This window comes from Oncorhynchus masou, chromosome 31 (assembly GCF_036934945.1).
Source record: "Oncorhynchus masou masou isolate Uvic2021 chromosome 31, UVic_Omas_1.1, whole genome shotgun sequence".
NCBI classification, from domain to species: Eukaryota; Metazoa; Chordata; class Actinopteri; order Salmoniformes; family Salmonidae; genus Oncorhynchus; species Oncorhynchus masou.
The window spans coordinates 1,169,214-1,188,122 of NC_088242.1; positions in this window are offsets into that span (position 1 = coordinate 1,169,214).

Consider the following 18,909-nt stretch of genomic DNA (forward strand, 5'->3'; position numbering starts at 1 on the left):
TGTTGATGAGAACTACAACCCCCACAGTACCGTACAGTAGGAGTGATTATACTATACATGTTGATGAGAACTACAACCCTCACAGTACTGTACAGTAGGAGTGATTATACTATACATGTTGATGAGAACTACAACCCCCACAGTACCGTACAGTAGGAGTGATTATACTAGACATGTTGATGAGAACTAGAACCCTCACAGTACCGTACAGTAGGAGTGATTATACTAGACATGTTGATGAGAACTAGAACCCTCACAGTACCGTACAGTAGGAGTGATTATACTACACATGTTGATGAGAACTACAACCCCCACAGTACTGTACAGTAGGAGTGATTATACATGTTGATGAGAACTACAACCCTCACAGTACCGTACAGTAGGAGTGATTATACTACACATGTTGGTTTTTGTTGTAATTATTATTACAGCCCTGGAGTTTCAGGATATATTTCTTTCTTTACATTTTTAATTTTTTCACAAGTAAATTACTATATGTAAAGATATAGAACAAAATTCAGGCTATTGAAGTAAATTGTTGCATGTCTGATTCATTCTTGTTACATATAATTTAGTCTGTAAAGTGAAAAGGTGTTATTCATATTCTATAAAGAAATACTGATTTATGTGAAAATATCATTCAATTATTCAAACTTCAAAGAGAAATGTTCATCATTTATGTAATGCTTCCTGTTAGAGGTGTTTAGGTCAGTGTGTTATGAGTGACAATGTATGCTTTCTGAGTGAGAATCTTTGCCAGTGTTATGGTCGAACCAGCTGATTTTGAACCAGCTTGTGTTCTGGTGGTTTTGGAGGTGAGTTTGGTCATGGTCCTGGTCATGGTCCTGGTCATGGTCCTGGTCCTGGTCCTGGTCATGGTCCTGGTCATTGTCCTGGTCCTGGTCCTGGTCATGGTCATGGTCCTGGTCATGGTCATGGTCATGGTCCTGGTCATGGTCCTGGTCCTGGTCCTGGTCCTGGTCATGGTCATGGTCCTGGTCATGGTCCTGGTCATGGTCCTGGTCCTGGTCCTGATCCTGGTCATGGTCATGGTCATGGTTCTGGTCATGGTCCTGGTCCTGGTCATGGTCATGGTCATGGTCCTGGTCATGGTCCTGGTCCTGGTCATGGTCCTGGTCATGGTCATGGTCATGGTCATGGTCCTGGTCCTGGTCATGGTCATGGTCCTGGTCCTGGTCCTGGTCATGGTCCTGGTCCTGGCCCGGGTCCTGGTCATGGTCATGGTCCTGGTCCTGGTCCTGGTCATGGTCCTGGTCCTGGTCCTGGTCATGGTCATGGTCCTGGTCCTGGTCATGGTCCAGGTCATGGTCCTGGTCATGGTCATGGTCCTGGTCCTGGTCATGGTCATGGTCCTGGTCCTGGTCATGGTCATGGTCCTGGTCATGGTCATGGTCCTGGTCCTGGTCCTGGTCCTGGTCATGGTCATGGTCATGGTCCTGGTCCTGGTCCTGGTCCTGGTCATGGTCCTGGTCATGGTCCTGGTCCTGGTCATGGTCATGGTCCTGGTCCTGGTCCTGGTCCTGGTCATGGTCCTGGTCATGGTCATGGTCCTGGTCATGGTCATGTTGGGTAATGCAGACTGTGTGAAGAACTTTGAAAAAGTGGCTTCAGTATTGACCGATGCTTGTTAGCAATTGAAAACTGTAATATATATATCCTATTGTTACTCTGGGAACATTGTGTGTGTGTGTGTGTGTGTCTGTGTGTGTGTGTGTGTGTGTGTGTGTGTGTGTGTGTGTGTGTGTGTGTGTGTGTGTGTGTGTGTGTGTGTGTGTGTGTGTGTGTGTGTGTGAGTGTGTGTGTGTGTGTGTGTGTGTGTGTGTGCGTGTGTGTGTGTGTGTGTGTGTGTGTGTGTGTGCGCAGAGGTAAACACTTTCTCTGCCTCTTTTATTGACAGAGAGAAGATGCTGCAGGAGAAATTGATCTGATATCGCCATTCTTCTCTCCCCCTCTCTCTAGCTCTCCCTCCCTCTCACCCCACCCGCTGGCCCTGATGTACACAGAGAGCTACTATTAATAAAATGTATGTAGATCTCTCACGGCTCAAAGTGCAGGAGAGATTGACTTCAACACTACTTGTATTTATAAAAAGTGTTGACAAGCTGAATGCACCGAGCTGTCTATTTAATCTACTAACACAAACCTCAGACAACCATCCATACCCTACAAGACACGTCACCAGAGGTCTATTTAATCTACTAACACAAACCTCAGACACCCATCCATACCCTACAAGACACGTCACCAGAGGTCTATTTAATCTACTAACACACACCTCAGACACCCATCCATACCCTACAAGACACGCCACCAGAGGACTATTTAAACTAATGACACAAACCTCAGACACCCATCCATACCCTACAAGACACGCCACCAGAGGTCTATTTAATCTACTAACACACAGCTCAGACACCCATCCATACCCTACAAGACACGCCACCAGAGGACTATTTAAACTAATGACACAAACCTCAGACACCCATCCATACCCTACAAGACACGTCACCAGAGGTCTGTTTAAACTACTAACACACAGCTCAGACACCCATCCATACCCTACAAGACACGTCACCAGAGGTCTGTTTAAACCACTAACACAAACCTCAGACACCCATCCATACCCTACAAGACACGCCACCAGAGGACTATTTAAACTACTGACACAAACCTCAGACACCCATCCATACCCTACAAGACACGTCACCAGAGGTCTGTTTAAACCACTAACACAAACCTCAGACACCCATCCATACCCTACAAGACACGTCACCAGAGGTCTGTTTAAACTACTAACACAAACCTCAGACACCCATCCATACCCTACAAGACACGTCACCAGAGGTCTATTTAAACTACTAACACACAGCTCAGACACCCATCCATACCCTACAAGACACGTCACCAGAGGTCTATTTAAACTACTAACACAATGCTCAGACACCCATCCATACCCTACAAGACACGCCACCAGAGGTCTATTTAAACTACTAACACACAGCTCAGACACCCATCCATACCCTACAAGACACGCCACCAGAGGTCTATTTAATCTACTAACACAAACCTCAGACACCCATCCATACCCTACAAGACACGTCACCAGAGGTCTATTTAAACCACTAACACACACCGCAGACACCCATCCATACCCTACAAGACACGCCACCAGAGGTCTATTTAATCTACTAACACAAACCTCAGACACCCATCCATACCCTACAAGACACGCCACCAGAGGTCTATTTAAACTACTAACACACACCGCAGACACCCATCCATACCCTACAAGACACGCCACCAGAGGTCTATTTAAACTACAACACAAACCTCAGACACCCATCCATACCCTACAAGACACGCCACCAGAGGTCTATTTAAACTACTAACACACAGCTCAGACACCCATCCATACCCTACAAGACACGCCACCAGAGGTCTATTTAAACTACTAACACACACCGCAGACACCCATCCATACCCTACAAGACACGTCACCAGAGGTCTATTTAAACTACTAACACACACCTCAGACACCCATCCATACCCTACAAGACACGCCACCAGAGGTCTGTTTAAACTACTAACACACACCTCAGACAACCATCCATACCCTACAAGACACGCCACCAGAGGTCTATTTAAACTACTAACACACACCGCAGACACCCATCCATACCCTACAAGACACGCCACCAGAGGTCTATTTAAACTACTAACACACACCTCAGACACCCATCCATACCCTACAAGACACGCCACCAGAGGTCTATTTAAACTACTAACACACACCTCAGACACCCATCCATACCCTACAAGACATGCCACCAGAGGTCTATTTAAACTACTAACACAATGCTCAGACACCCATCCATACCCTACAAGACACGTCACCAGAGGTCTATTTAAACTACTAGCACAAACCTCAGACATCCATCCATACCCTACCAGACACGTCACCAGAGGACTATTTAAACTACTAACACAAACCAAACAACACCCATCCATACCCTACAAGACACGTCACCAGTGGTCTGTTTAAACTAATGACACAAACCTCAGACACCCATCCATACCCTACAAGACACGCCACCAGAGGTCTGTTTAAACTACTAACACACACCGCAGACACCCATCCATACCCTACAAGACACGCCACCAGAGGTCTATTTAAACTACTAACACAAACCTCAGACACCCATCCATACCCTACAAGACACGTCACCAGAGGTCTATTTAAACTACTAACACACAGCTCAGACACCCATCCATACCCTACCAGACACGTCACCAGAGGACTATTTAAACTACTAACACAAACCTCAGACACCCATCCATACCCTACAAGACACGTCACCAGAGGACTATTTAAACTACTAGCACAAACCTCAGACATCCATCCATACCCTACCAGACACGTCACCAGAGGACTATTTAAACTACTAACACAAACCAAACAACACCCATCCATACCCTACAAGACACGTCACCAGTGGTCTGTTTAAACTAATGACACAAACCTCAGACACCCATCCATACCCTACAAGACACTTCACCAGAGGTCTATTTAAACTAATGACACAAACCTCAGACACCCATCCATACCCTACCAGACACGCCACCAGAGGTCTATTTAAACTACTAACACACAGCTCAGACACCCATCCATACCCTACAAGACACGCCACCAGAGGTCTGTTTAAACTAATGACACAAACCTCAGACACCCATCCATACCCTACAAGACACGTCACCAGAGGTCTATTTAAACTACTAACACACAGCTCAGACATCCATCCATACCCTACCAGACACGCCACCAGAGGTCTATTTAAACTACTGACACAAACCTCAGACACCCATCCATACCCTACAAGACACGCCACCAGAGGTCTATTTAAACTACTGACACAAACCTCAGACACCCATCCATACCCTACAAGACACGTCACCAGAGGTCTATTTAAACTAATGACACAAACCTCAGACACCCATCCATACCCTACAAGACACGCCACCAGAGGTCTATTTAAACTACTAACACACAGCTCAGACACCCATCCATACCCTACAAGACACGCCACCAGAGGTCTATTTAAACTACTGACACACAGCTCAGACACCCATCCATACACAACAAGACACGCCACCAGAGGTCTATTTAAACTACTAACACACAGCTCAGACACCCATCCATACCCTACAAGACACGCCACCAGAGGTCTGTTTAAACTACTGACACAAACCTCAGACACCCATCCATACCCTACAAGACAAGTCACCAGAGGTCTATTTAAACTACTAACACACAGCTCAGACACCCATCCATACCCTACAAGACACGCCACCAGAGGTCTATTTAAACTACTGACACACAGCTCAGACACCCATCCATACACAACAAGACACGCCACCAGAGGTCTATTTAAACTACTAACACACACCGCAGACACCCATCCATACCCTACAAGACACGCCACCAGAGGTCTATTTAAACTACTAACACACACCGCAGACACCCATCCATACCCTACAAGACACGCCACCAGAGGTCTATTTAAACTACTGACACACAGCTCAGACACCCATCCATACACAACAAGACACGCCACCAGAGGTCTATTTAAACTACTAACACACAGCTCAGACACCCATCCATACCCTACAAGACACGTCACCAGAGGTCTGTTTAAACTACTGACACAAACCTCAGACACCCATCCATACCCTACAAGACACGCCACCAGAGGTCTATTTAATCTACTGACACAATGCTCAGACACCCATCCATACCCTACAAGACACGTCACCAGAGGTCTATTTAAACTGCTAACACACAGCTCAGACACCCATCCATACCCTACAAGACACGCCACCAGAGGTCTATTTAAACTACTGACACACAGCTCAGACACCCATCCATACACAACAAGACACGCCACCAGAGGTCTATTTAAACTACTAACACACAGCTCAGACACCCATCCATACCCTACAAGACAAGTCACCAGAGGTCTATTTAAACTACTAACACACACCGCAGACACCCATCCATACCCTACAAGACACGCCACCAGAGGTCTATTTAAACTACTAACACACAGCTCAGACACCCATCCATACCCTACAAGACATGCCACCAGAGGTCTCTTCACAGCCCCCAAGTCCAGAACAGACTATGGGAGGTGCAATTTACTACATAGAGCCATGACTACATGGAACTCTATTCCACAGTACTACATAGAGCCATGACTACATGGAACTGTATTCCACAGTACTACATAGAGCCATGACTACATGGAACTCTATTCCACAGTACCACATAGAGACATGACTGCATGGAACTCTGTTCCACAGTATTACATAGAGTCATGACTACATGGAACTCTATTCCACAGTACTACATAGAGCCATGACTACATGGAACTCTATTCCACAGTACTACATAGAGCCATGACTACATGGAACTCTATTCCACAGTACTACATAGAGCCATGACTACATGGAACTCTATTCCACAGTACTACATAGAGCCATGACTACATGGAACTCTATTCCACAGTACTACATAGAGCCATGACTACATGGAACTCTATTCCACAGTACTACATAGAGCCATGTCTACATGGAACTCTATTCCACAGTACTACATAGAGCAATGACTACATGGAACTCTATTCCACAGTACTACATAGAGCCATGACTACATGGAACTCTATTCCACAGTACTACATAGAGCCATGACTACATGGAACTCTATTCCACAGTACTACATAGAGCCATGACTACATGGAACTCTATTCCACAGTACTACATAGAGCCATGACTACATGGAACTATATTCCACAGTACTACATAGAGCCATGACTACATGGAACTCTATTCCACAGTACTACATAGAGCCATGACTACATGGAACTCTATTCCACAGTACTACATAGAGCCATGACTACATGGAACTCTATTCCACAGTACTACATAGAGCCATTACTACATGGAACTCTATTCCACAGTACTACTTAGATCCATGACTACATGGAACTCTATTCCACAGTACTACATAGAGCCATGACTACATGGAACTCTATTCCACAGTACTACATAGAGCCATGACTACATGGAACTCTATTCCACAGTACTACATAGAGCCATGACTACATGGAACTCTATTCCACAGTACTACATAGAGCCATGTCTACATGGAACTCTATTCCACAGTACTACATAGAGCCATGACTACATGGAACTCTATTCCACAGTACTACATAGAGCCATGACTACATGGAACTCTATTCCACAGTACTACATAGAGCCATGACTACATGGAACTCTATTCCACAGTACTACATAGAGCCATGACTACATGGAACTCTATTCCACAGTACTACATAGAGCCATTACTACATGGAACTCTATTCCACAGTACTACTTAGAGCCATGACTACATGGAACTCTATTCCACAGTACTACATAGAGCCATGACTACATGGAACTCTATTCCACAGTACTACATAGAGCCATGACTACATGGAACTCTATTCCACAGTACTACATAGAGCCATGACTACATGGAACTCTATTCCATAGTACTACATAGAGCCATGACTACATGGAACTCTATTCCATAGTACTACATAGAGCCATGACTACATGGAACTCTATTCCACAGTACCACATAGAGACATGACTACATGGAACTCTATTCCACAATACTACATAGAGCCATGACTACATGGAACTCTATTCCACAGTACTACATAGAGCCATGACTACATGGAACTCTATTCCACAGTACTACATAGAGCCATGACTACATGGAACTCGATTCCACAGTACTACATAGAGCCATGTCTACATGGAACTCTATTCCACAGTACTACATAGAGCCATGACTACATGGAACTCTATTCCACAGTACTACATAGAGCCATGACTACATGGAACTCTATTCCACAGTACTACATAGAGCCATGACTACATGGAACTCTATTCCACAGTACTACATAGAGCCATTACTACATGGAACTCTATTCCACAGTACTACATAGAGCCATGACTACATGGAACTCTATTCCACAGTACTACATAGAGCCATGACTACATGGAACTCTATTCCACAGTACTACATAGAGCCATGTCTACATGGAACTCTATTCCACAGTACTACATAGAGCCATGACTACATGGAACTCTATTCCAAAGTACTACATAGAGCCATGACTACATGGAACTCTATTCCATAGTACTACATAGAGCCATGACTACATGGAACTCTATTCCACAGTACCACATAGAGACATGACTACATGGAACTCTATTCCACAATACTACATAGAGCCATGACTACATGGAACTCTATTCCACAGTACTACATAGAGCCATGACTACATGGAACTCTATTCCACAGTACTACATAGAGCCATGACTACATGGAACTCGATTCCACAGTACTACATAGAGCCATGTCTACATGGAACTCTATTCCACAGTACTACATAGAGCCATGACTACATGGAACTCTATTCCACAGTACTACATAGAGCCATGACTACATGGAACTCTATTCCACAGTACTACATAGAGCCATGACTACATGGAACTCTATTCCACAGTACTACATAGAGCCATGACTACATGGAACTCTATTCCACAGTACTACATAGAGCCATGACTACATGGAACTCTATTCCACAGTACTACATAGAGCCATGACTACATGGAACTCTATTCCACAGTACTACATAGAGCCATGTCTACATGGAACTCTATTCCACAGTACTACATAGAGCCATTACTACATGGAACTCTTTTCCACAGTACTACATAGAGCCATGACTACATGGAACTCTATTCCACAGTACTACATAGAGCCATGACTACATGGAACTCTATTCCACAGTACTACATAGAGCCATGACTACATGGAACTCTATTCCACAGTACTACAAAGAGCCATGACTACATGGAACTCTATTCCACAGTACTACATAGAGCCATGACTACATGGAACTATATTCCACAGTATAACATAGAGACATGACTACATGGAACTCTATTCCACAGTACTACATAGAGCCATGACTACATGGAACTCTATTCCACAGTACTACATAGAGCCATGACTACATGGAACTCTATTCCACAGTACTACATAGAGCCATGACTACATGGAACTCTATTCCACAGTACTATATAGAGCCCTGACTACATGGAACTCTATTCCACAGTACTACATAGAGCCATGACTACATGGAACTCTATTCCACAGTACTACATAGAGCCATGACTACATGGAACTCTATTCCACAGTACTACATAGAGCCATGACTACATGGACCTCTATTCCACATTAGGTAACTGATGCAGCAGGAGAATCAGATATTAAAACCAGATTAAAATACACCTTATGTAGAATCAGATTTAAATGGAACAGCTAGGACTTATGGAACAGCTGGGTCTGTGAAACAACACACACACACACACACACACACACACACACACACACACACACACACACACACACACACACACACACACACACACACACACACACACACAGACACAGACACACACACACACACACACACACACACACACACACACACACACACACACACACACACACACACACACACACACACACACACACACACACACACACACACACACACACACACACACACACACACACACACACACACACACACACACACACACACACACACACACACACACACACAGGAACAGATACACACAGACACAAACACACATGATAAGACACACACTCTACCCACACGTACACATGGATATTGTGTTGTAGTTATGTGGTAGTAGAGTAGTGGCCTGAGGGAACACCCGTAATAATGTGTTGTGAAAACGTTTATGAATGTCAGGTAACTGTTGCTGGATAACGTTACTGGCCTCCCTGATGAGTCGCTGCTGCCTTGGGGAAGCACAGAATCATCTAGAATGTCATTGTGTGCTGCAGCGTTAAGAACTAAGCAGAACTAAAGGACTAAGGGTACTAGGGGGACTAGTTTGAACCATGAAAAACAGCTCCAGACCATTATTCCTCCTCCACCAAACTTTACAGTTGCCACTATGCATTCGGGCAGGTAGCGTTCTCCTGGCTTCCGCCAAACCAAGATTCGTCCGTCGGACTACCAGATGGTGACGCGTGATTCATTACTCCAGAGAAGGTGTTTCCACTGCTCCAGAGTCCAATGTCAGCGATCTTTCCACCACTCCAGCTGACGCTTGGCATTGCGCATGGTGATGTTAGGCTTGTGCGCGGCTGCTCGGCCATGAAAACCATTTCATGAAGCTCCTGACGAACAGTTATTGTACTGACGTTGCTTCCAGAAGGAGTTTGGAATTCAGCAGTGAGTGTTACAACAGAGGACATGTGGTTTTTACATGCTTCAGCACTCGGCGGTCCCATTCTGTGAGCTTCTGTGGCCTACCACTTTGCGTCTGAACCGTTGTTGCTCCTAAACATTTCCACTTCACAATAACACCACCTACAGTTGACCGGGGCAGATCTAGCAGTGCAGAAAGTTGATGAACTAACTTGTTGGAAAAGTGGCATCTGTCACGTCTTCTCCCACTCCTCCCCTCCGGCGCTCGACACCGCCGGTCTACTAACCACCGGTCCTGGCAACCCATCTTTAAGCAAACCTGGCAACCCTCATTACTCACACCTGGCAACCCTAATTACTCACACCTGGCAACCCTCATTACTCATACCTGGCAACCCTCATTACTCACACCTGGCAACCCTCATTACTCACACCTGGCAACCCTCATTACTTACGCCTGCAACCCTCATTACTCACACCTGGCAACCCTAATTACTCACACCTGGCAACCCTCATTACTCACACCTGGCAACAATCATTTCTCACACCTGGCAACCCTCATTACTCACACCTGGCAACCCATCATTACTCACACCTGGCAACCCTCATTACTCACACCTGGCAACCCATCATTATTTACACCTGGCAACCCTCATTACTCACACCTGGCAACCCTCATTCCTCACACCTGGCAACAATCATTACTCTCACCTGGCAACCCTCATTACTCACACCTGGCAACCCTCATTACTCACACCTGGCAACCCTCTTACTCACACCTGGCAACCCTCTTACTCACACCTGGCATCCCATCATTATTCACACCTGGCAACCCTCATTACTCACACCTGGCAACCCTCCTTAGGCATACAGGCCACCCTCCTTAGGCACACCTGGCAACCCTCCTTAGGCACACCTGGCAACCCTCCTTAGGCACACCTGGTAACCCTCCTTAGGCACACCTGGCAACCTTCATCATGGATCACAGAATGGGACCGCCGAGTGCAGCGTGTTAAAATCATCTGTCCTCTGTTGCAAAACTCACTACTGAATTCCAAATAACTAGTTTACTGGGACTGTAGAGATCCTGAGACTAGCTTACTGGGACTATAGAGACCCTGAGACTTACTGGGACTGTAGGGACCATGAGACTAGATTACTGGGACTGCAGAGACCCAGAGACTAGGTTACTGGGACTGTAGAGACCCTGTAGAGACCGTAATTGCATAGTTAAAATATGTACCTTCTTTAATTCTGCTGCACCTAATCTCATGTTGACAAATTCCAGGTCAAATTGTGGGTAAGGACTGGAAAGACGGGAGAGAGAATTGATGGATTCATAGAACTGATTAAATTGAGTTTCTACATCATCTTTATACCTGTTCAAACAATACCCTCTAGGTGGCAGTATACTCCCTTACTGTCTGATACTACATTACATGAAACCTCAACCTCTGCTTAGTTGTTTGTCCCCAATCTACATTTGTAGAAAATATATTGAGATATGTTAATGTAGAGACTGTACAGAGAGAAAAAAACTGTTTCAGCAAAGACATTATTTTTATTTTTTTATTTTACCTTTATTTTACTAGGCAAGTCAGTTAAGAACAAATTCTTATTTTCAATGACGGCCTAGGAACAGTGGGTTAACTGCCTGTTCAGGGGCAGAACGACAGATTTTTTTACCTAGTCAGCTCGGGGATTCGATCTTGCAACATTACGCGTTACTACAAGTCCAACGCTCTAAACACTAGGCTATGCTGCCACCTCTACTTCCACCATTTTGAAGTAGTAAACTGGGTGGGACTTCTTATGGGTTTAAGGAAGTTTCACATAATTCCATCCAGGTCATCAGGATGGATCAGCCAATGAACTCATGAGCAAACATTCCATAAGTGCAGGTGGCAGTAAATCAACAATATATAACATCACAGTGTGTCTGCTACCACAGTCATTTACCTGCAACATCACAGTGTGTCTGCTACCACAGTCATTTACCTGCAACATTACAGTGTGTCTGTTACCACAGTCATTTACCTGCAACATCACAGTGTCTGCTACCAAAGTCATTTACCTGCAACATCACAGTGTCTGCTACCACAGTCATTTACCTGCAACATCACAGTGTGTCTGCTACCACAGTCATTTACCTGCAACATCACAGTGTGTCTGCTACCACAGTCATTTACCTGCAACATCACAGTGTGTCTGCTACCACAGTCATTTACCTGCAACATCACAGTGTGTCTGCTACCACAGTTATTTACCTGCAACATCACAGTGTGTCTGCTACCGCAGTCATTTACCTGCAACATCACAGTGTCTGCTACCAAAGTCATTTACCTGCAACATCACAGTGTGTCTGCTACCACAGTCATTTAACTGCAACATCACAGTGTGTCTGCTACCACAGTCATTTACCTGCAACATTACAGTGTGTCTGCTACCACAGTCATTTACCTGCAACATTACAGTGTCTGCTACCACAGTCATTTACCTGCAACATTACAGTGTGTCTGCTACCACAGTCATTTACCTTCAACATTACAGTGTGTCTGCTACCACAGTCATTTACCTGCAACATCACAGTGTGTCTGCTACCACAGTCATTTACCTTCAACATTACAGTGTGTCTGCTACCACAGTCATTTACCTGCAACATCACAGTGTGTGCTACCGCAGTCATTTACCTGCAACATCACAGTGTGTCTGCTACCACAGTCATTTACCTGCAACATCACAGTGTGTCTGCTACCACAGTCATTTACCTGCAACATCACAGTGTGTGCTACCACAGTCATTTACCTGCAACATCACAGTGTGTCTGCTACCACAGTCATTTACCTGCAACATCACAGTGTGTCTGCTACCACAGTCATTTACCTGCAACATTACAGTGTGTCTGCTACCACAGTCATTTACCTGCAACATTACAGTGTGTCTGCTACCACAGTCATTTACCTGCAACATCACAGTGTGTCTGCTACCACAGTCATTTACCTGCAACATCACAGTGTGTCTGCTACCACAGTCATTTACCTGCAACATTACAGTGTGTCTGCTACCACAGTCATTTACCTGCAACATCACAGTGTGTCTGCTACCACAGTCATTTACCTGCAACATTACAGTGTGTCTGCTACCACAGTCATTTACCTGCAACATTACAGTGTGTCTGCTACCACAGTCATTTACCTGCAACATCACAGTGTGTCTGCTACCACAGTCATTTACCTGCAACATCACAGTGTGTCTGCTACCACAGTCATTTACCTGCAACATTACAGTGTGTCTGCTACCACAGTCATTTACCTGCAACATTACAGTGTCTGCTACCACAGTCATTTACCTGCAACATCACAGTATGTCTGCTACCACAGTCATTTACCTGCAACATCACAGTGTGTCTGCTACCACAGTCATTTACCTGCAACATTACAGTGTGTCTGCTACCACAGTCATTTACCTGCAACATCACAGTGTGTCTGCTACCACAGTCATTTACCTGCAACATCACAGTGTGTCTGCTACCACAGTCATTTACCTGCAACATCACAGTGTGTCTGCTACCACAGTCATTTACCTGCAACATTACAGTGTGTCTGCTACCACAGTCATTTACCTGCAACATCACAGTGTCACTGCTACCACAGTCATTTACCTGCAACATCACAGTGTCTGCTACCGCAGTCATTTACCTGCAACATTACAGTGTGTCTGCTACCACAGTCTGGGGCGGCAGGGTAGCCTAGTGGTTAGTGCGTTGGACTTGTAACCTGAGCTGCAAGGTACAAATCTGTTGTTCTGCCCCTGAACAGGCAGTTAACCCACTGTTCCTAGGCCGTCATTGAAAATAAGAATTTGTTCTTAACTGACTTGCATGGTTAAATAAAGGTAGCAGACACTGTGATGTTGCAGGTAAATTACTGTGGTAGCAGACACTGTGATGTTGCAGGTAAATGACTGTGATGTTGCAGGTAAATGACTGTGGTAGCAGACACTGTGATGTTGCAGGTAAATGACTGTGGTAGCAGACACTGTGATGTTGCAGGTAAATGACTGTGGTAGCAGTGACACTGTGATGTTGCAGGTAAATGACTGTGATGTTGCAGGTATATGACTGTGGTAGCAGACACTGTGATGTTGCAGGTAAATGACTGTGGTAGCAGACACGGTGATGTTGCAGGTAAATGACTGTGGTAGCAGACACACTGTGATGTTGCAGGTAAATGACTGTGGTAGCACACACTGTGATGTTGCAGGTAAATGACTGTGATGTTGCAGGTAAATGACTGTGGTAGCAGACACACTGTGATGTTGCAGGTAAATGACTGTGATGTTGCAGGTAAATGACTGTGGTAGCAGACACTGTGATGTTGCAGGTAAATGACTGTGGTAGCACACACACTGTAATGTTGCAGGTAAATGACTGTGGTAGCAGACACACTGTAATCTTGCAGGTAAATTACTGTGGTAGCACACACTGTGATGTTGCAGGTAAATGACTGTGGTAGCAGACACACTGTGATGTTGCAGGTAAATGACTGTGGTAGCAGACACACTGTGATGTTGCAGGTAAATGACTGTGATGTTGCAGGTAAATGACTGTGGTAGCAGACACTGTGATGTTGCAGGTAAATGACTGTGATGTTGCAGGGAAATGACTGTGGTAGCAGACACACTGTGATGTTGCAGGTAAATGACTGTGGTAGCAGACACACTGTGACGTTGCAGGTAAATGACTGTGGTAGCAGACACACTGTGATGTTGCAGGTAAATGACTGTGGTAGCAGACACACTGTGATGTTGCAGGTAAATGACTGTGGTAGCAGACACACTGTAATGTTGCAGGTAAATGACTGTGGTAGCAGACACACTGTGATGTTGCAGGTAAATGACTGTGGTAGCAGACACACTGTGATGTTGCAGGTAAATGACTGTGGTAGCACACACTGTGATGTTGCAGGTAAATGACTGTGGTAGCAGACACACTGTGATGTTGCAGGTAAATGACTGCGGTAGCAGACACACTGTGATGTTGCAGGTAAATGACTGTGGTAGCAGACACACTGTGATGTTGCAGGTAAATGACTGTGGTAGCAGACACTGTGATGTTGCAGGTAAATGACTGTGGTAGCACACACTGTGATGTTGCAGGTAAATGACTGTAATGTGTCTGCTACCACGCTCCTGAAACTCGGGAGCACCAAGTCTAGAACCAGTAAAGCCTTCTTAATAACTTCTACACTCAAGACATAAGACTGCTGAATAATTAATCAAATGGACACCAGACTATTTACATTGAACCTTCCCCATTTGTTTTCTACACTGCTGCTACTCGCTGTTTATCATCTAAAGTCACGTCACCCCCACCTACATGTACAGATTACCTCAACTAACCTGTACCCCCACACACTGACTCTGTACCGGTACCCCCTGTATATAGCCTCCACATTGACTCTGTACTGGTACCCCCTATATATAGCCTCCACATTGACTCTGTACTGGTACCCCCTGTATATAGCCTCCACATTGACTCTGTACCGGTACCCCCTGTATATAGCCTCCACATTGACTCTGTACTGGTACCTCCTGTATATAGCCTCCACATTGACTCTGTACTGGTTCCTCCTGTATATAGCCTCCACATTGACTCTGTACCGGTACCCCCTGTATATAGCCTCCACATTGACTCTGTACTGGTACCCCCTGTATATAGCCTCCACATTGACTCTGTACCGGTACCCCCTGTATATAGCCTCCACATTGACTCTGTACCGTAATACCCTGTATATAGCCTCCACATTGACTCTGTACCGGTACCCCCTGTATATAGCCTCCACATTGACTCTGTACCGTAATACCCTGTATATAGCCTCCACATTGACTCTGTACCGTAATACCCTGTTTATTGTAAGAATTTCACTGTATGTGACAAAAAACATTTGATTTGATTTGACTGTATGACCGGTTTTGATCTATCAGCCTCAAAGACAGAGGAGAGAGACTCTGCGTTTGCACAGGTAGCATTATTATGGGCAAAAGATCTGAATTGAAAAAATATATATGAATTGGGCAAAGCATGAGCGAGTGCATGTGTAGTCTAGTCTGGTTTAATGTCTGTGTGTAGTCTAGTCTGGTTTAATGTCGGTGTGTAGTCTGGTTTAATGTCTGTGTGTAGTCTGGTTTAATGTCTGTGTTTAGTCTGGTTTAATGTCTGTGTGTAGTCTAGTCTGGTTTAATGTCTGTGTATAGTCTAGTCTGGTTTAATGTCTGTGTGTAGTCTAGTCTGGTTTAATGTCGGTGTGTAGTCTGGTTTAATGTCTGTGTGTAGTCTGGCCTAGTTTAATGTATGTGTGTAGCCTGGTTTAATGTATGTGTGTAGCCTAGTTTAATGTCTGTGTGTAGCCTAGTTTAATGTCTGTGTGTAGTCTGGTTTAATGTCTGTGTGTAGTCTGGTTTAATGTCGGTGTGTAGTCTGGTTTAATGTCTGTGTGTAGTCTGGTTTAATGTCTGTGTGTAGTCTGGTTTAATGTCTGTGTGTAGTCTGGTTTAATGTCGGTGTGTAGTCTGGTTTAATGTCTGTGTGTAGTCTGGTTTAATGTCTGTGTGTAGTCTGGTTTAATGTCTGTGTGTAGTCTGGCCTAGTTTAATGTATGTGTGTAGCCTGGTTTAATGTATGTGTGTAGCCTAGTTTAATGTCTGTGTGTAGCCTAGTTTAATGTCTGTGTGTAGTCTGGTTTAATGTCTGTGTGTAGTCTGGTTTAATGTCGGTGTGTAGTCTGGTTTAATGTCTGTGTGTAGTCTGGTTTAATGTCTGTGTGTAGTCTGGTTTAATGTCTGTGTGTAGTCTGGTTTAATGTCTGTGTGTAGTCTGGTTTAATGTCTGTGTGTAGTCTGGTTTAATGTATGTGTGTAGTCTAGTCTGGTTTAATGTCTGTGTGTAGCCTGGTTTAATGTCTGTGTGTAGTCTGGTTCAATATCGGTGTGTAGTCTGGTTTAATGTCTGTGTGTAGTCTGGTTTAATATCGGTGTGTAGTCTGGTTTAATGTCTGTGTGTAGTCTGGTTTAATGTCTGTGTGTAGTCTAGTTTAATGTCTGTGTGTAGTCTGTGTGCCATTCCGTTTGCTCCGTTCCGAACATTATGATGAGCTGTCCTGCCCTGTCCCCGACACACTGTGATGAAGCCCAAAATAACTGTTGATCACAGTTATCAACATCATTATGCTACGTTACACTGTAGGAGCTTAGAAATGATCAACAAACCAAGTGATTACAAGACTGTGTGTGTAAGTGTGTGTGTGTGTGTGTGTGTGTGTGTGTGTGTGTGTGTGTGTGTGTGTGTGTGTGTGTGTGTGTGTGTGTGTGTGTGTGTGTGTGTGTGTGTGTGTGTGTGTGTGTGTGTGTGGTCAGTCTACTTCCTTTACGTGTCAGTGATGTCGTCTCTCTGGCTGCAGGAATCCCGGTCGCTGCAATACATTTACCGGCAAAGTACACCCCCTCCTGCCTCCTCCCTCCCTCCCTCTCTCTCTCTGCACCCAGCTCTTTAATTACCCTGGCCTATTGATCTCTCAGGGACACGCTGACTGCACAGGAGTTGAATGTGACACACTCTCTCTCTCTCTCTGGTTCTCCAGGGACACGGCAGCAAGGAGTTCCAGAAGCCAGAGTCACACTGTTTTACAGATACACAACTCAGCCAGTGACATCACACCAGATAGACTTCAATATTCAACGATTTGTCTAAGTCCCCAGGACGTCGGGATATGTCTTCAATACTGTCCACGAGTAGGGAGATGTCTTCGATACTGTCCACTAGTAGGGAGACGTCTTCAATACTGTCCACTTGGGACAACATCAGCACCTATTACCATCTAGTAGGGAGATGTCTTCCACACCATCCACTAGTAGGGAGATGTCTTCAATACTGCCCACGAGTAAGGAGATGTCTTCAATACTGTCCACTAGTAGGGAGATGTCTTCAATACTGTCCACTAGTAGGGAGATGTCTTCAATACTGTCCACTAGTAGGGAGATGTCTTCAATACTGTCCACTAGTAGGGAGATGTCTTCAATACTGTCCACTAGTAGGGAGATGTCTTCGATACTGTCCACTAGTAGGGAGACGTCTTCAATACTGTCCACTAGTAGGGAGATGTCTTCAATACTGCCCACTAGTAGGGAGATGTCTTCAATACTGTCCACTAGTAGGGAGATGTCTTCAATACTGCCCACTAGTAGGGAGATGTCTTCAATACTGTCCACTAGTAGGGAGATGTCTTCAATACTGTCCACTAGTAGGGAGATGTCTTCAATACTGTCCACTAGTAGGGAGATGTCTTCATTACTGTCCACTAGTAGGGAGATGTCTTCAATACTGCCCACTAGTAGGGAGATGTCTTCAATACTGTCCACTAGTAGGGAGATGTCTTCAATACTGTCCACTAGTAGGGAGATGTCTTCGATACTGCCCACTAGTAGGGAGATGTCTTCAATACTGTCCACTAGTAGGGAGATGTCTTCAATACTG